The following is a 12,523-nucleotide window of genomic DNA, read 5'->3' as shown; positions in this document are numbered from 1 at the left end:
AATGTTTGAATAAGAAAACAAGCATTAGGAATAAGTGGAGAACTTGAAAAGTCACATTTCCCATGACTTGGAAGTGATAGAGAAAAAGGAGGAAAAAAATGAAAGAGAAAAGATTGGAAGCTCCACGAAAGTGCCGTTAAAATATCTTTCTAAAAATTTATCTTCTCATCTACTGTTACAGTGACCTGTATTTGCAAACATGAACAGAGCACTGTTTCCTGCCCAATTCACCACCTTTCAAACTTCCTTCTTGCAAGTACCTATTTTTTTCTACCATTACTTTCTGCCTTCTTTGTCCTCTAAACAACACTGTGCATCCTCTTGGGCTCAATCCACTGGACTTTGTGTCCAGTTACTTCCAAAGGGAAGAAACCACCAACAAATAGGGAGGGATGGTTCTGGTTAATCTAAAATGGCACTGGGACGTGTTTCTTTCCCACCTAATCAACAAGGACATAAGGAGGCACTCCTCTGATTTCCCTGCAGTGTTACTTTTGCTCTTCTTTTTCTGCAGTTACTCAAATGAATTTGCCATCAACTGCCAATCAGCTGTACAAGGAAAAGAGAAGGCATGTTAGAATAGCTGCATACAAATGTATTTTACTAGCTAAGAATGCATTATTTTTCATTGTCTTCTTACCAGAAGAGTTAGTGTTCAAAGAGAAGATATTTTTTTTTCCTGCTCCTTAACAATAACAAATGCAGGGATCCACTGAACATATGACTACTATAAATATTTTCAGGTGAAGTACTAGGGCCTGAAACACAGGCCCAAGTCAGAGTTGACTTACAGCTGAATATGGCTCTGCCTTTATAGAAGTACACAGAATGAATCTGTGGAATTGCTAATGCTAACCTGCACATAGGCTCATAAAATTGGAACTTTTGCAGGCTATCATACAAGCATTTTGACCTTGAAGGGAACCTTCCCATTTGAAGCTTTGATTTTGGCTAGGTCCCGGTCCCAGTCCCAGATGAGCAGGATATAGCAGATGTTACCACTCACAAAGAAAATGCAAGTTTTGCTGGTTTGGTTCCAAAAAAACTGGACCTTCTTGTAGCGACTTTGGAGTCCTGACTTACATGTGGACGCACCATGTAAGGACTCCCAATTGTCAAGAAGGCTCTCCAAATCCCTGTTGCAACAGGAGCTCCCCAGCAACTGTGGATCTGGATGATGGTAACATATTTAGGCAATTGGTGTTGTATATTTTTCTTAATCAATATTCTCTTTCTCATATAGTAATGTTTAAGCGCATTACCTTGCTTAGTTTGTCTGTTCTTCAAACCCAGCACATAGTAAGCTTATCGTTTTGTCAGATGTATCATTTGATTTCTGTATTATTTGATATTAATAGTAAATACGACCATTCTTTCCCTTGGTGTCTGGTTCTTTCCACTGGCACCGCCCCCTGCCGTCAATTGATAAAACAGCAGGGTTTCTCAAAAATCCACTGTACATGTGCAGAGAGCCAAGCCTGCCAAGAACTCAGGACTGGAATAAAAAAAGTCTATCCAGAGATGGAATGATAAGTTTAAAAGTCTCCATTTTGATGACCTCTCAACAATTACTAAACCACTTGAATTTTCCCCAAGGTGTTTTCATCCAACAGTCATGTTAGCTGAAAAAAGAAAAGAGAGTAATAGAGGTACCATGGGAAGACTCCAAAACCTAGAATAATTTCTGCTGAATTTGGAATAAACTATTAGCAGACATCTCACATTAGCTTTGCGAGATTCCTCTGTCACTTGTGATTCTGAAGGAAAATCATGAATAATTGAGCAAATAGAGTGACTTGAAAGACAGTACATACAAATGGCAAATTTTAGTTCAGAGGACTCTTCTGAGATTTCTCCTCAATTTAATCACTACTTCAGCCCCATTCAAAGGATTTAGTTGAGACAGGGGCTCTGTGCTTGACCTTATGTATCATCCAGAATTTTACCCTTTTATTGCCTCCATAGTAAGACTTTTTTAATTGATACTTAAAAATCAATGAGAGAATATGAGAGAGACTTTTGGTCAACAGTCTCTGACACTAATTACGCTGGAGACAGTGAGGCATTGGCCCTTAACAAGGCTGATCTTTCTCTGCTTCTGTCACACACTATTCCTCTCCGTGTTCATTCAAAGAGCCCGTAGTAGGTTTAGGTTAGCACCTGGCTTATAAATGTCAGATGTTACTTAGAAAAGCATCACAATTGTAAACATTTTTGTTATGATTTCAGTTAGGAAAGATGATTTTCAGAAAGCATAATAGTTTGGGCTGACTGAAGTGATGAAAGAATAAACAGCACTATGTGCAACAGTGAGGAGATATGAGATAAGTAAGAACAATATACCATGCTGCATTCCAGCTCTGTATTTAAGTCTAGTTCCTCCAAGTAGTAGCAGAATTAATACTTTTAACACCCACAAACTGGTCACTAGAAGGAGTAAATCCTATTATTTTATGTTTGAATTACTGAATTTCAGATTTTAAGCACAGAATACACTACTAGATAGTCATATCTGGATCTCTGTATATCAAAGCTGTAAAATTTCACCACAGTGCTTCAGTGTGAAGCTGGTAATTTGTGTGTCAGTAAAGCAGAGATTTGGAAATGTTCTCAGATATCTGGAATAGTTTTACAGTCCTACATTTTTGGACATGAGCTAATTAGACAAGAGACAATTTGGTCACGGACTTGCTATGCAGATTTATGTTCTACCCTTTTTAGTTGGATTTTATTCCTTGCTGGACCAATACATTTCCAAGGTGCAGTTTCACAGGAGCATAGATTATTCCTATAATTGTACTTTCAGCAGCAAGTTTGTTCAAAACCATTTTTTTTTTTTTTTTTTTACTTTGCCAATATGTGTGGGTCCAAAACCAAAATATCAAAATGTAGTCATCTACTAGATGCTTACTTGCTTGGGGACCAATCAAACTGTAAATTAGGATTACCTTGTGATAGCTACAGCTCATGCTGGAGGCCAGGTTAGCACTCTGACAATCTCAAAAAGAAGAACAGAAACACTGAGTCATCTTTGCTTCCACCTGCCATGGTGGAGATGCAATTACCATGGAGCTCTAGAGATTTTGTATTCCTAAACTGCTGTGATTAATATGTTTTTAGGATGAGCTACACAATTGATGTAATCCATATTAGACCCTTCAAAATTAATACTTATAAAGAACTTAGTACCTTACTCCAGATTACAGATGGTGTTAGGTAAGTAAGTTTGCAAAATATGCAATCTAAACATAGAGTTAATAGGATTTTGTGAGAATCTAGGTGTCTACAGAGCTATTTATGTACCAAATGTAAGAATTAATTTTATGCTTAGGTTTGTCCTGTATCAACAAATTTCTTCATTCAAATGCTAGACCGTAATTGATAAGGAGAGTTCAGATCCTACTGAAGATAAGAAGAATTGATAAGAAGAGTTCAGAACAACTGTTTTGGGACATATTTCTCATTTGCCTTATACAAATGTCTCATCACCAACATTACAGAGTAAACTCCTTTCAAAGTTGGCTTCAATATTGAAGAACTAGGGTAAATAGGAGTTACAGACAGCCATGCTACAAATATTTTAAACCTAAGCATTCACCCATATTCCTCCTATGGACACAGTTAGTGTATGAGATCACAGTCTAGGCTGCCACTGACATTGTAGGTGTAGCTATAACTGAATTCACAGGATCGGAATGAACAAAAACAAATATCATCCCAAGTCAAGGATGAATACACTTTACAGGAAGTTCCAAGTCCTAATTTTTGATCCTCTTGCCAAATTCTTTAGTGCATAATATTCATGGAGACCCTGGAGCAGACACTAGATGCATTTAATCCTCCTGACATCCATTATACTTTCCTACTCCACATCAAATGACTTTATGTGAGGACCAACATATTCAAAATTAAGGAGTTCCAACACTTCAGTGACAAAGAACTGTAAATACTATAGATATTCTGCTATATTTTCAAGAGCAGGAGCTCTACACTCTGAAAATAAAGTTAGTAATATTTAACAAATATCAATAACTTGTTACATTTTTTTTGGCTAAATGCTAGAAGAAGAAGAATATTAACAGAATATTAACACAGGAAACATTATCAATATTGCTATAGATGAGAATAAATCACTACTGATCAGAATGATCATCTCACTGCTGTATGCATTCCAGGTCCTCCAAGATGTCCCAGGGTGTTTGACTTAGCATTTGAATCTCTGGTTGAGCTTAAAGATATGTGAGAACTCATGTATCCAGACAGCTTTCTATTAGCTCTATATCTGAGTGGGCTCAAGAGTATAAATTAATCCTTTCAAAGTCAATTGTAACATACACTCATTAAATCTGCTCAAGATCATTCTGCTTGAGATAATAGCATATGGCAATTCTAAACATTTTGCTAAATGCTCCTTCTTTCCCTGCCTCTTTCCTTCCATTTTTAAAATCTGTTTACTTTTAACATCAGCTGTCAGAATTGCAAAGATAAGCACATCTTAGACTTTGGTTTTTGAGACAGGACAGAGTTCTGATGCATCCAAATGTGTGATTTGCTGCTATATGAACACTGAATGATTCTGAAGTGTCTCTTATCTAACCAGGAGGGGAATCAATGGAGATAAAACAGAAAGTAGAAGAAGTTATGTAGCTTCTATAGAATATTCACTTAATAGCCACGCAAGAGAATTGTTTCTAGGACTTAGTATACACTAGAAGCTCTTAGTTTCTTAAGAAAGTGGCAGAATAGGAACACTGGCGCCAGAGTGAAGGCCAATACTAACAAAATAATTTTTACTGTGGCAGCAGATGAAAACAAGCAATATTGCACAGTTCTTTTTACTATGGCATTTCCTTTATAATTTCTAGGGTTTTCAAGATCTTTCCTCCATTCTCTCATTCCCTGAACTAAGTACTTTAGAGCAACATTCCTGAAGAATAGTGAACCCTTGGGGCTGTCCAGAGAGCTACTTTCTTCTCTAGGGATTTTTATCACACAAGACAACAGCATAAAGACAACATCAGGCTTTAGAAAAATCCTTGGAAAACATTTTTCACAATGACATCTTCTAAGGCAGGTTCTTATTTCCAATTAATGCTGCTGGAAAACTCCTTTAATTTCAGAGCAGTCAAGCTAGTCAGAGAATAATGACAGGTCTACAAAAAGAAAACATTCAAACACTTAAGCTGACATATCTTAGGAAGAATTTTTTTTTTCCTGTGAGAGTGACCTGGAACAGGCTACCCAGGGAGGTTGTGGACTGTTCTTCTCTGGAGATATTCAAAACTCACCTGGATGTGACCCTGTGGCATGCACTCTTAGTGTCCCTGCTGGAGCTGGGGGATTGGACTAGATGATCTCCAGAAGTCTCTTCCAATCTCAACTGCTCTGTGATTTTGTGATTTTTCCAGTTTTGACAATCAGTCTCAAAAACAAGGAGATTTTTGGGGAAAATGCCTCACTATTTTAGCAAAATGTTTAAATTAGTCATATACAGTTATATCAAGCTTCTGTTATTCTTGAGCCAAGTTATGGAATATGATTCAATACCTTGATTATTTTTAAAACTTTTGTTTATGTCTTCCTATCTAAAATGGGAAGATAAGAGAAAGATGTATAGGTATTAAAGTTTTTACACTCTGGTCTTTATACAGTCACAAAAGAAAAAAATAAAAAATATAAAAATCAGTGGATTATATGTCTTCAAGTCTATAATGCCCAGCAGTCATGAAACTCATGAATGCTCATGACATACTGTTAATGGAGAGGATGTAATACCAAGTAAGTATCTGTGCAAAGGGTATCTGTGCTAAAAACTTCCTAGATTAAATTATATTTCTTCTTTCTCCTCAGTTTTTTGGTTGTGCTTCTGTCTCCATTTGTTACTGTTCAGTTCCTGACTTTGGCTTATCTCTGATTCTGATTCTGTTGATTTTCATTTCCTGTTTTTTGCTGGCCAGCTTCAGCATGTTCTGCCCTGATGCTGCCTTTCTGAGCCAAGCTTTCTATAACCAGGACATTGGGTGCTTAAGTCCATTTTGTTCTACCTAACTGTTAGCCTGCACTGAACCAACATATGGATATAGAGACCTAGTTGATGTTGGAATTTGGGGAGGAACCTCTGTATACAGTCAAGCAGCCTTTGATTTTCTTTGTACTTTGAAACAGTTGGGAAAAATCATTGATGAAATGCACTTCTCTCAGTTAAAAGCTTACAAAACAGAAACATCTTAAGAAACATTTGTTTTGTTTTGTTTTTTTTCAGAAGTGGATTCTTCCTTTAGTAATAGGATGTCCCTTTCTCTGATGAATCTTATAAAGATTTTGCTACTCATAAGATAAAAGCACAGGATTTTTTTTCTAATTAACTCTCAACAATATGCATTAATTAGATAAAATAACACAAGATATTGATGTTGGCATAAACTATATAAGCTGTACAAAGTTCCTTTATTTCTTCCTCAGTCTCCAAATTTACATATCTCCTCATGGTGCAATAAATATTTTAAGTGGAGCAGAAATACATAAACATAATTAAAAGTACTGTTGCACCATCTTCTTATAAATATTTTATAAGTTTTTACATTAAAATAATATGAGTCTGAACACAATGAATTTGATGGATATTAGAAGCATCTGTTGAATACTTGATAAAGAATAAATTCAATTTCATTCAACCATAATTGGTTGAAAAGCATAATGCAAATCTTTGGATAATAGGCATATCCCAGTATACTGCATTGTTTCTTGTATCTCAAGGAGATAAGATGGATTGTTTTATTTCTTTGGGGTATTTTTTTCAGAAGTCATATTACAGGGAGATGACACTTTAATTTTTCTCAGCCAAAAGTTTGCATCAATAAAAACCTGTACATATGCAATTTAGAACAGTGTGCTTACGTATAAAACTCCAATGATTACATGTTAGATATCTCACTCTGGTTGTATTAAGAGAGACACAACAAAATGTGTATAAAAGAAGTCCTCTTAACTATTGTAAAATATAAACCAGAGCAGATGTAAAAGACCTGTGAACCTTGATTTTCAAATATTCTGAATCCCTGGGTACCACAAAACTGCGTCAGGGCAGTTATACGCCAAATTTGTACAAACATAACTATATGAACACGTAAAGTATGAAGATGTTCAAATAGCTAGTCTGATCTCGATGTAATTATCCAAGTGCATAAATTAAAACATAGTGAATAAAACAGCAAAATCAACATTAAAAATGAATAACTTTTGTACATGAGCCTGAAATATTTATGTATTTACTTCTCAACGTAAATAAAGAAATTCACTCAGATCAACAATGGTATATTTTCTAATGCCACTCTGGCATTGACTCAAAGAAGCAGTAGGAAAGTGGTGGTCACCAGTCCATTCCTAGGGTTGGCTATAAAAAAAGCTTTTGGAAAATTTATTTAAAAAAAAAAATGTTTTCTTACAGTATTAGTTATAAAATGCGCTTACATTTAAAAATCTGGCTATATATTGAACATTTTGATTTCATTCGGATGTTTCTAAGTTTTATGGAGGTGTGGATGTTGTTCTACAGGATTTTTGTATAGTGAAATTATAAGCTATTATTTTTTATACTCACTATTGAATCCGGGAAAATGATTTGTCATATGTCTTCTACAAAGATTTTGGTAGAATGATTAATTTCTTACTGAGTCAGAAGGCTTACAGTCCAAATGATTTTATTCAAAAGATGAAGATGACATTTGCGTACCACAGAATCATAATATGATTTGTGGTATATTTATTCAAAATCTCTTAATCACAGCTGTTTATCAAAAAATTGATATATGAAGGCACAACCTTATTGTACTTTAATAATTATTGTACTTTAATAATAACAATAACAGTATCAATCACAACAATAATGTCTGTTACTGAACGCAAAATTAGTGTGAATAAGAATGGATGAGAGCAGTCAAAATCCTCTAGGTATGACGTGTTTCATGTTACCATATTCTGGGGTTCTGTTGTACAAGCTGCTTAAGCCCATGCTGGTAATGGGAGCAATGTATTTAGTTGCAAAGTTTACAGGGGAAATTTGATGTGCTTTACAACAAGCTCTTATAAGTCCTTTTCAATGACAGAATGCAAAAATGGTTTTGTGAGCCATGCTATCACTTTGTAGAGGATATAAATGTTGGCTAGTATTGCCTAACTTCTTCCTCAGGACAAAAGTGATCAGTGGCACCGCAGGTAAAAAGCAAATAAGATTTTATTTTGTCTTTTTTTTTTCTTCGAAGGTATCTGGAAATGGTCTGATGGTGTCTTGGAGCTAAAAGACAATCATTTTTTGTTTTTGTTTTTCAATTCCTTATAAAAGATATATATGAGTCTGACATAAAAAAAAAAAAAAAATAGTACTAATAATTGTAGGCCCTATTTCATGTTTTCAGTACCTTTGACATCTCAAAATTACATGACCGATAAATGTAAAATTTAATATCTAAGTTCCAAAGGTGGTTTTAAATGGACAGAAACCTTTTTTATTTTCACATGATGACATATTTCAGGATACATTCAGATTGATTCAGTCGCACTTATATTTTAACGTATTTATGGCTTCTATATTTTAATTTCATTATAGGCAAACAACTAACAAATTTTTTTAATGATTGCAGTAATTTAAGCAAAATACTATCAAAAGCCTTCATACCAAAACAAAATAATCTTTAAAATGTCTTCTTGAAGCATATCTTTCAAAATTAAACATTTTCATGACCTTTTGAGTACATTCCAGTATATTAATATAACTCATCTAAGTTCTTTGCTGTTTTTTAGGAAGTGCAAATAATTCCTATTTTTCCATAGGAATTTATAGGAATTCCAGCCAGTCTGTCTTCTCAGAATTTGTTCTGACTTAAGACACTGCAGTGATGACGGACTTCTTTATGGTTAACTTAAGTGCATACATGCTTGTATATGAAGATGCAATGACACATAATCAGCACTTTTTAAAAATATGAAGACCACAACAAATCTTACCAGCCAAGGTAAGTGATAAAGTTGTACCTAAGGTGACCTCACTTTCTTTTTTTCATCACTCCTCTCATCTTATGCTTGTTAATTTGTTGGCATAATCTCTAGAGTCCAATTCAGGTACAGTGCCCTTACCCAATACAACAAAAGATCAAAACAAAGGGAAATCAAAGAAAAGAAGCCTCTCTAACTAACTTTCACCATTAGTGAAATGACCAAAAGCACTTTCCCTGAGGAATATGTCTCAAAAAATTGTGATTCAAATGGCTATATGACTATTTCATCACAAATAATACCATCTGTCCATTGATTGTCTCACATTTGTACCTTTCTATCTTCACTATAGTCTATGTTGTTTGACTTTTCTTCCATTTCAGAGTGATTTGTGAATAAGCAGGGTTTCTATTTAAATATGTAAACGGACCCTTGTGCTGCAAATGATCTGTAGCTTAAACTTTATGCACTAAAGTCAGAATTTCATTACTGAGGGAAGTCACTTGATACTGCTGCTTGAAACCCTTCAACTGATAAATCTCTCATTAAATTAGACACCTCCACAGTTGGGAGAATTGCCTTTTATGAGCCTACTGTGTGTTTTTAAGTGCAAGTGCAAGGAGCAACTACCTGTTAAAAATGATTCTGTAAAACATTACTAAACCTTGGAACAAAGATTATGATTTGAGACACAAGCAAAAAAGCTAACTGCTTTATATGAAGGAGATGGTGTTTAGTATCTATTTGATCCCAAACAATGCCTTGTAAGACATCTGATAAGTATTTTATTGGGTATTCAATTCATACAGTACATGAAGTACAACTAAAAATATCTAATATAAATATATATGTTATAATTATGTAGTATTGAATATCAGATTATTTTGTTTTTGTCAATATCATCAAAGAAGTCAATTATAAAGCAAAATAAACTGATACAGTGTTACTGGCTATTACTTACAGTGTTTGTAGAAGAGAAAATACACCAGTTACCTCTCTTTTCCAGATAGACATGATAATATCTAACACAGTAAAACACTCTGCTATCAAATGACATCAAATTTTGGGAGCAAATTTTGATCACAGGCCAAAAGAAGCCATTTTAAAATCCAAACTAAGGAGAAAATGATTTATTAGATTTTGGCAGTAAAGGACTTAGTTTATATAGGTAAGCATAAGGAAATACATACACTGGCTTTCAGTCTACATACATTTTATTATCTGTCAATTGGAAATACAAAAAAGTCACATACACCTCAGAATAAAAAAACATTTTAAATTTCAAAAAAGATAAATAACACTAACACATTTAATGTAATTTCAAGAAGTCAAATTTCATTTGATTAGAATAAAGTAATATTTTTCTTGCTGAGTATAAAAGAATAAATGTCAGTCTATCTATTCTCCTGTATATATATGTTCTAACAAAATCTTAGTTATATCCAGTTGTGACCTGTATCATTCACACAGATCTGTGAAGTAAAGGACATTTCAAATAAGATTATAAATCTTCGACATTTCATGCAGCCTGAGAATCCTGTAGAGATTGTCAATAGCTGCTGTAATGCTCAACAGGGACAGCATTCCCATCTCTAAATATGCCCTGTCTTCTTACAGGAAAATGGCATCTGTCATTTGTACAAATTCATAAAAAAATAAAAATTAATCATAAATACATAAATATTGTGCCAACAAAAAAATAGAAAAACTGTATAATGTGAGGTTAAGTGAGATCCCAACAAGAGCTTGAAATTTAAGCAATCTCATTTAGTGATATCCTGACTTAACTGAAGTATTTCCCTTCTAGACCAGCTAACTGTAAGTAAATAATATTTATTTGCAGTTCGGAAGCCACTGATATATTATTCTGTTCGATTCACTCTTTACCTATGCTTTAGTATAATTATATTTCTTATAATTCTGAGCATTAATATATTTTATTTAAATAATTTAATATGTTTGAATTATAATGCACACAAAAATTACATGCTTGTGTACCAGAACACGTAGAGTCTCATCACTAAAATTCAGTCACAGCAGATTTTTCAAGGTGCTCAGTACCTCCCAAAAGTTTAAGATATTATTCAATTTGTTTTGGAAGTTTAAGTTTCAATACTGTGAGGGATTTACCAACCTTGAACATTGCACAGTACTGTCATATTACAATGATTAATATGGGAATTGTGAATTTTGTCAAGGTTGTCTTGAATCCTAAGTTGTCCAAAGTCAATGAAAATGAAAATTCACATGTTTCTTTCTGCAGTGCCCACAGACATATTTTCTTTTTTTCTCATGTTAAAATGGATTGGAAGTTAGAAATTAAAAGAATTGAGCTGTACCAGACAATATGCCATATTTGCTTCATATAGGATGCAAGAAGATGTTTTATGCTAGAGGAGAAGCTCAGATAAACACAGAAATATGGGTTATGGCTGTATGGGAATAAAATTGTTTTAAGAAAGGGACAAAAAACTTGGTAGTGATGTTTTTGTTTTGTTTTGCTTCTTTTCCAGTAGATGCACAAAGATAGCCTCAAGTTACTGGGGCAAACCACCCTGTAATAATATACACTTGGAAGTGGAATTAAGGATACATTTACAGTCTTACTGAGTACATTTTCTCATTTTTGCATACTTATTTGCACAAATTAAATCTTAGGAACACTGGCTTGCATACACCCTCCTTATATCTGATTGCATAAAAATAAAGAAATCCCAGAAAAGAACTCACTAGACATAAAATTTTCAAATATTCTATGCATTTATTGGTCATTCTGTTTGTCTAAAATTTTTAAATCAGTGCTCTGCTTCTTTTTTTTGCATTTTCTTATAGTTGATTCGCTTGAAAACATTTTGAAATATTTCCCAGTTTCATGTCATGCTTGTCTTCGTGTCTTCCAAAAATTATAATGTCATCATAAATATTCAAAGCCTCTATACACCATTGCATGACTTGTTAATTAAACCTTGATGTTTCTCAGGTGCTGATGAAATTTCAGACATCAATCTTCTTTAACACTGTATTTTTGCATGTATTGCATATAGTGTGTTCATTTTATATTTAGCCTCAAGCTCATTTGGAGTATTCACAACAAAGAAAATATATCTGCAAAGCCTCTTGCACACACAGTTAAAAAGCTGAAGGCCCTGCTGTAAGCAAGTCTGATACACAGCCCTAGAAGATGGTAGAAAAAAATAGTGCCATGATAATTCCCCCTATTTGCAAAATTTGAAGGTCATTACATATGTAATGCATCCCATTTACCCTATTTTTTTGTTAACATATCTGACATGGTTTATCATGAATTATCAGAAGAATGCCTTTGGCATGATGTATCATGAATTATCAGAAGAATGCCTTTGCACAACAGTTTTCATTTCTGTTGGTACTGTCTTGAGCCATCTGTTCTTCTCTGTACTCAGGCTTTAAAGTCTTCAGAGACAAGAAATTCCTATCAGTAAAGCATCTTTAATACTGTTGCAAAGAAACAGTTCTGCCTTACAAATCCGTAGAACAGACTGATGAAAAATTA

The sequence above is a fragment of the Nothoprocta perdicaria genome, unplaced genomic scaffold (assembly GCF_003342845.1).
Source record: "Nothoprocta perdicaria isolate Ctin4 unplaced genomic scaffold, notPer1 scaffold_110, whole genome shotgun sequence".
NCBI lineage: Eukaryota > Metazoa > Chordata > Aves > Tinamiformes > Tinamidae > Nothoprocta > Nothoprocta perdicaria.
The sequence above is the reverse complement of the archived record's forward strand: the minus strand, read 5'-3'. Positions refer to the sequence as shown.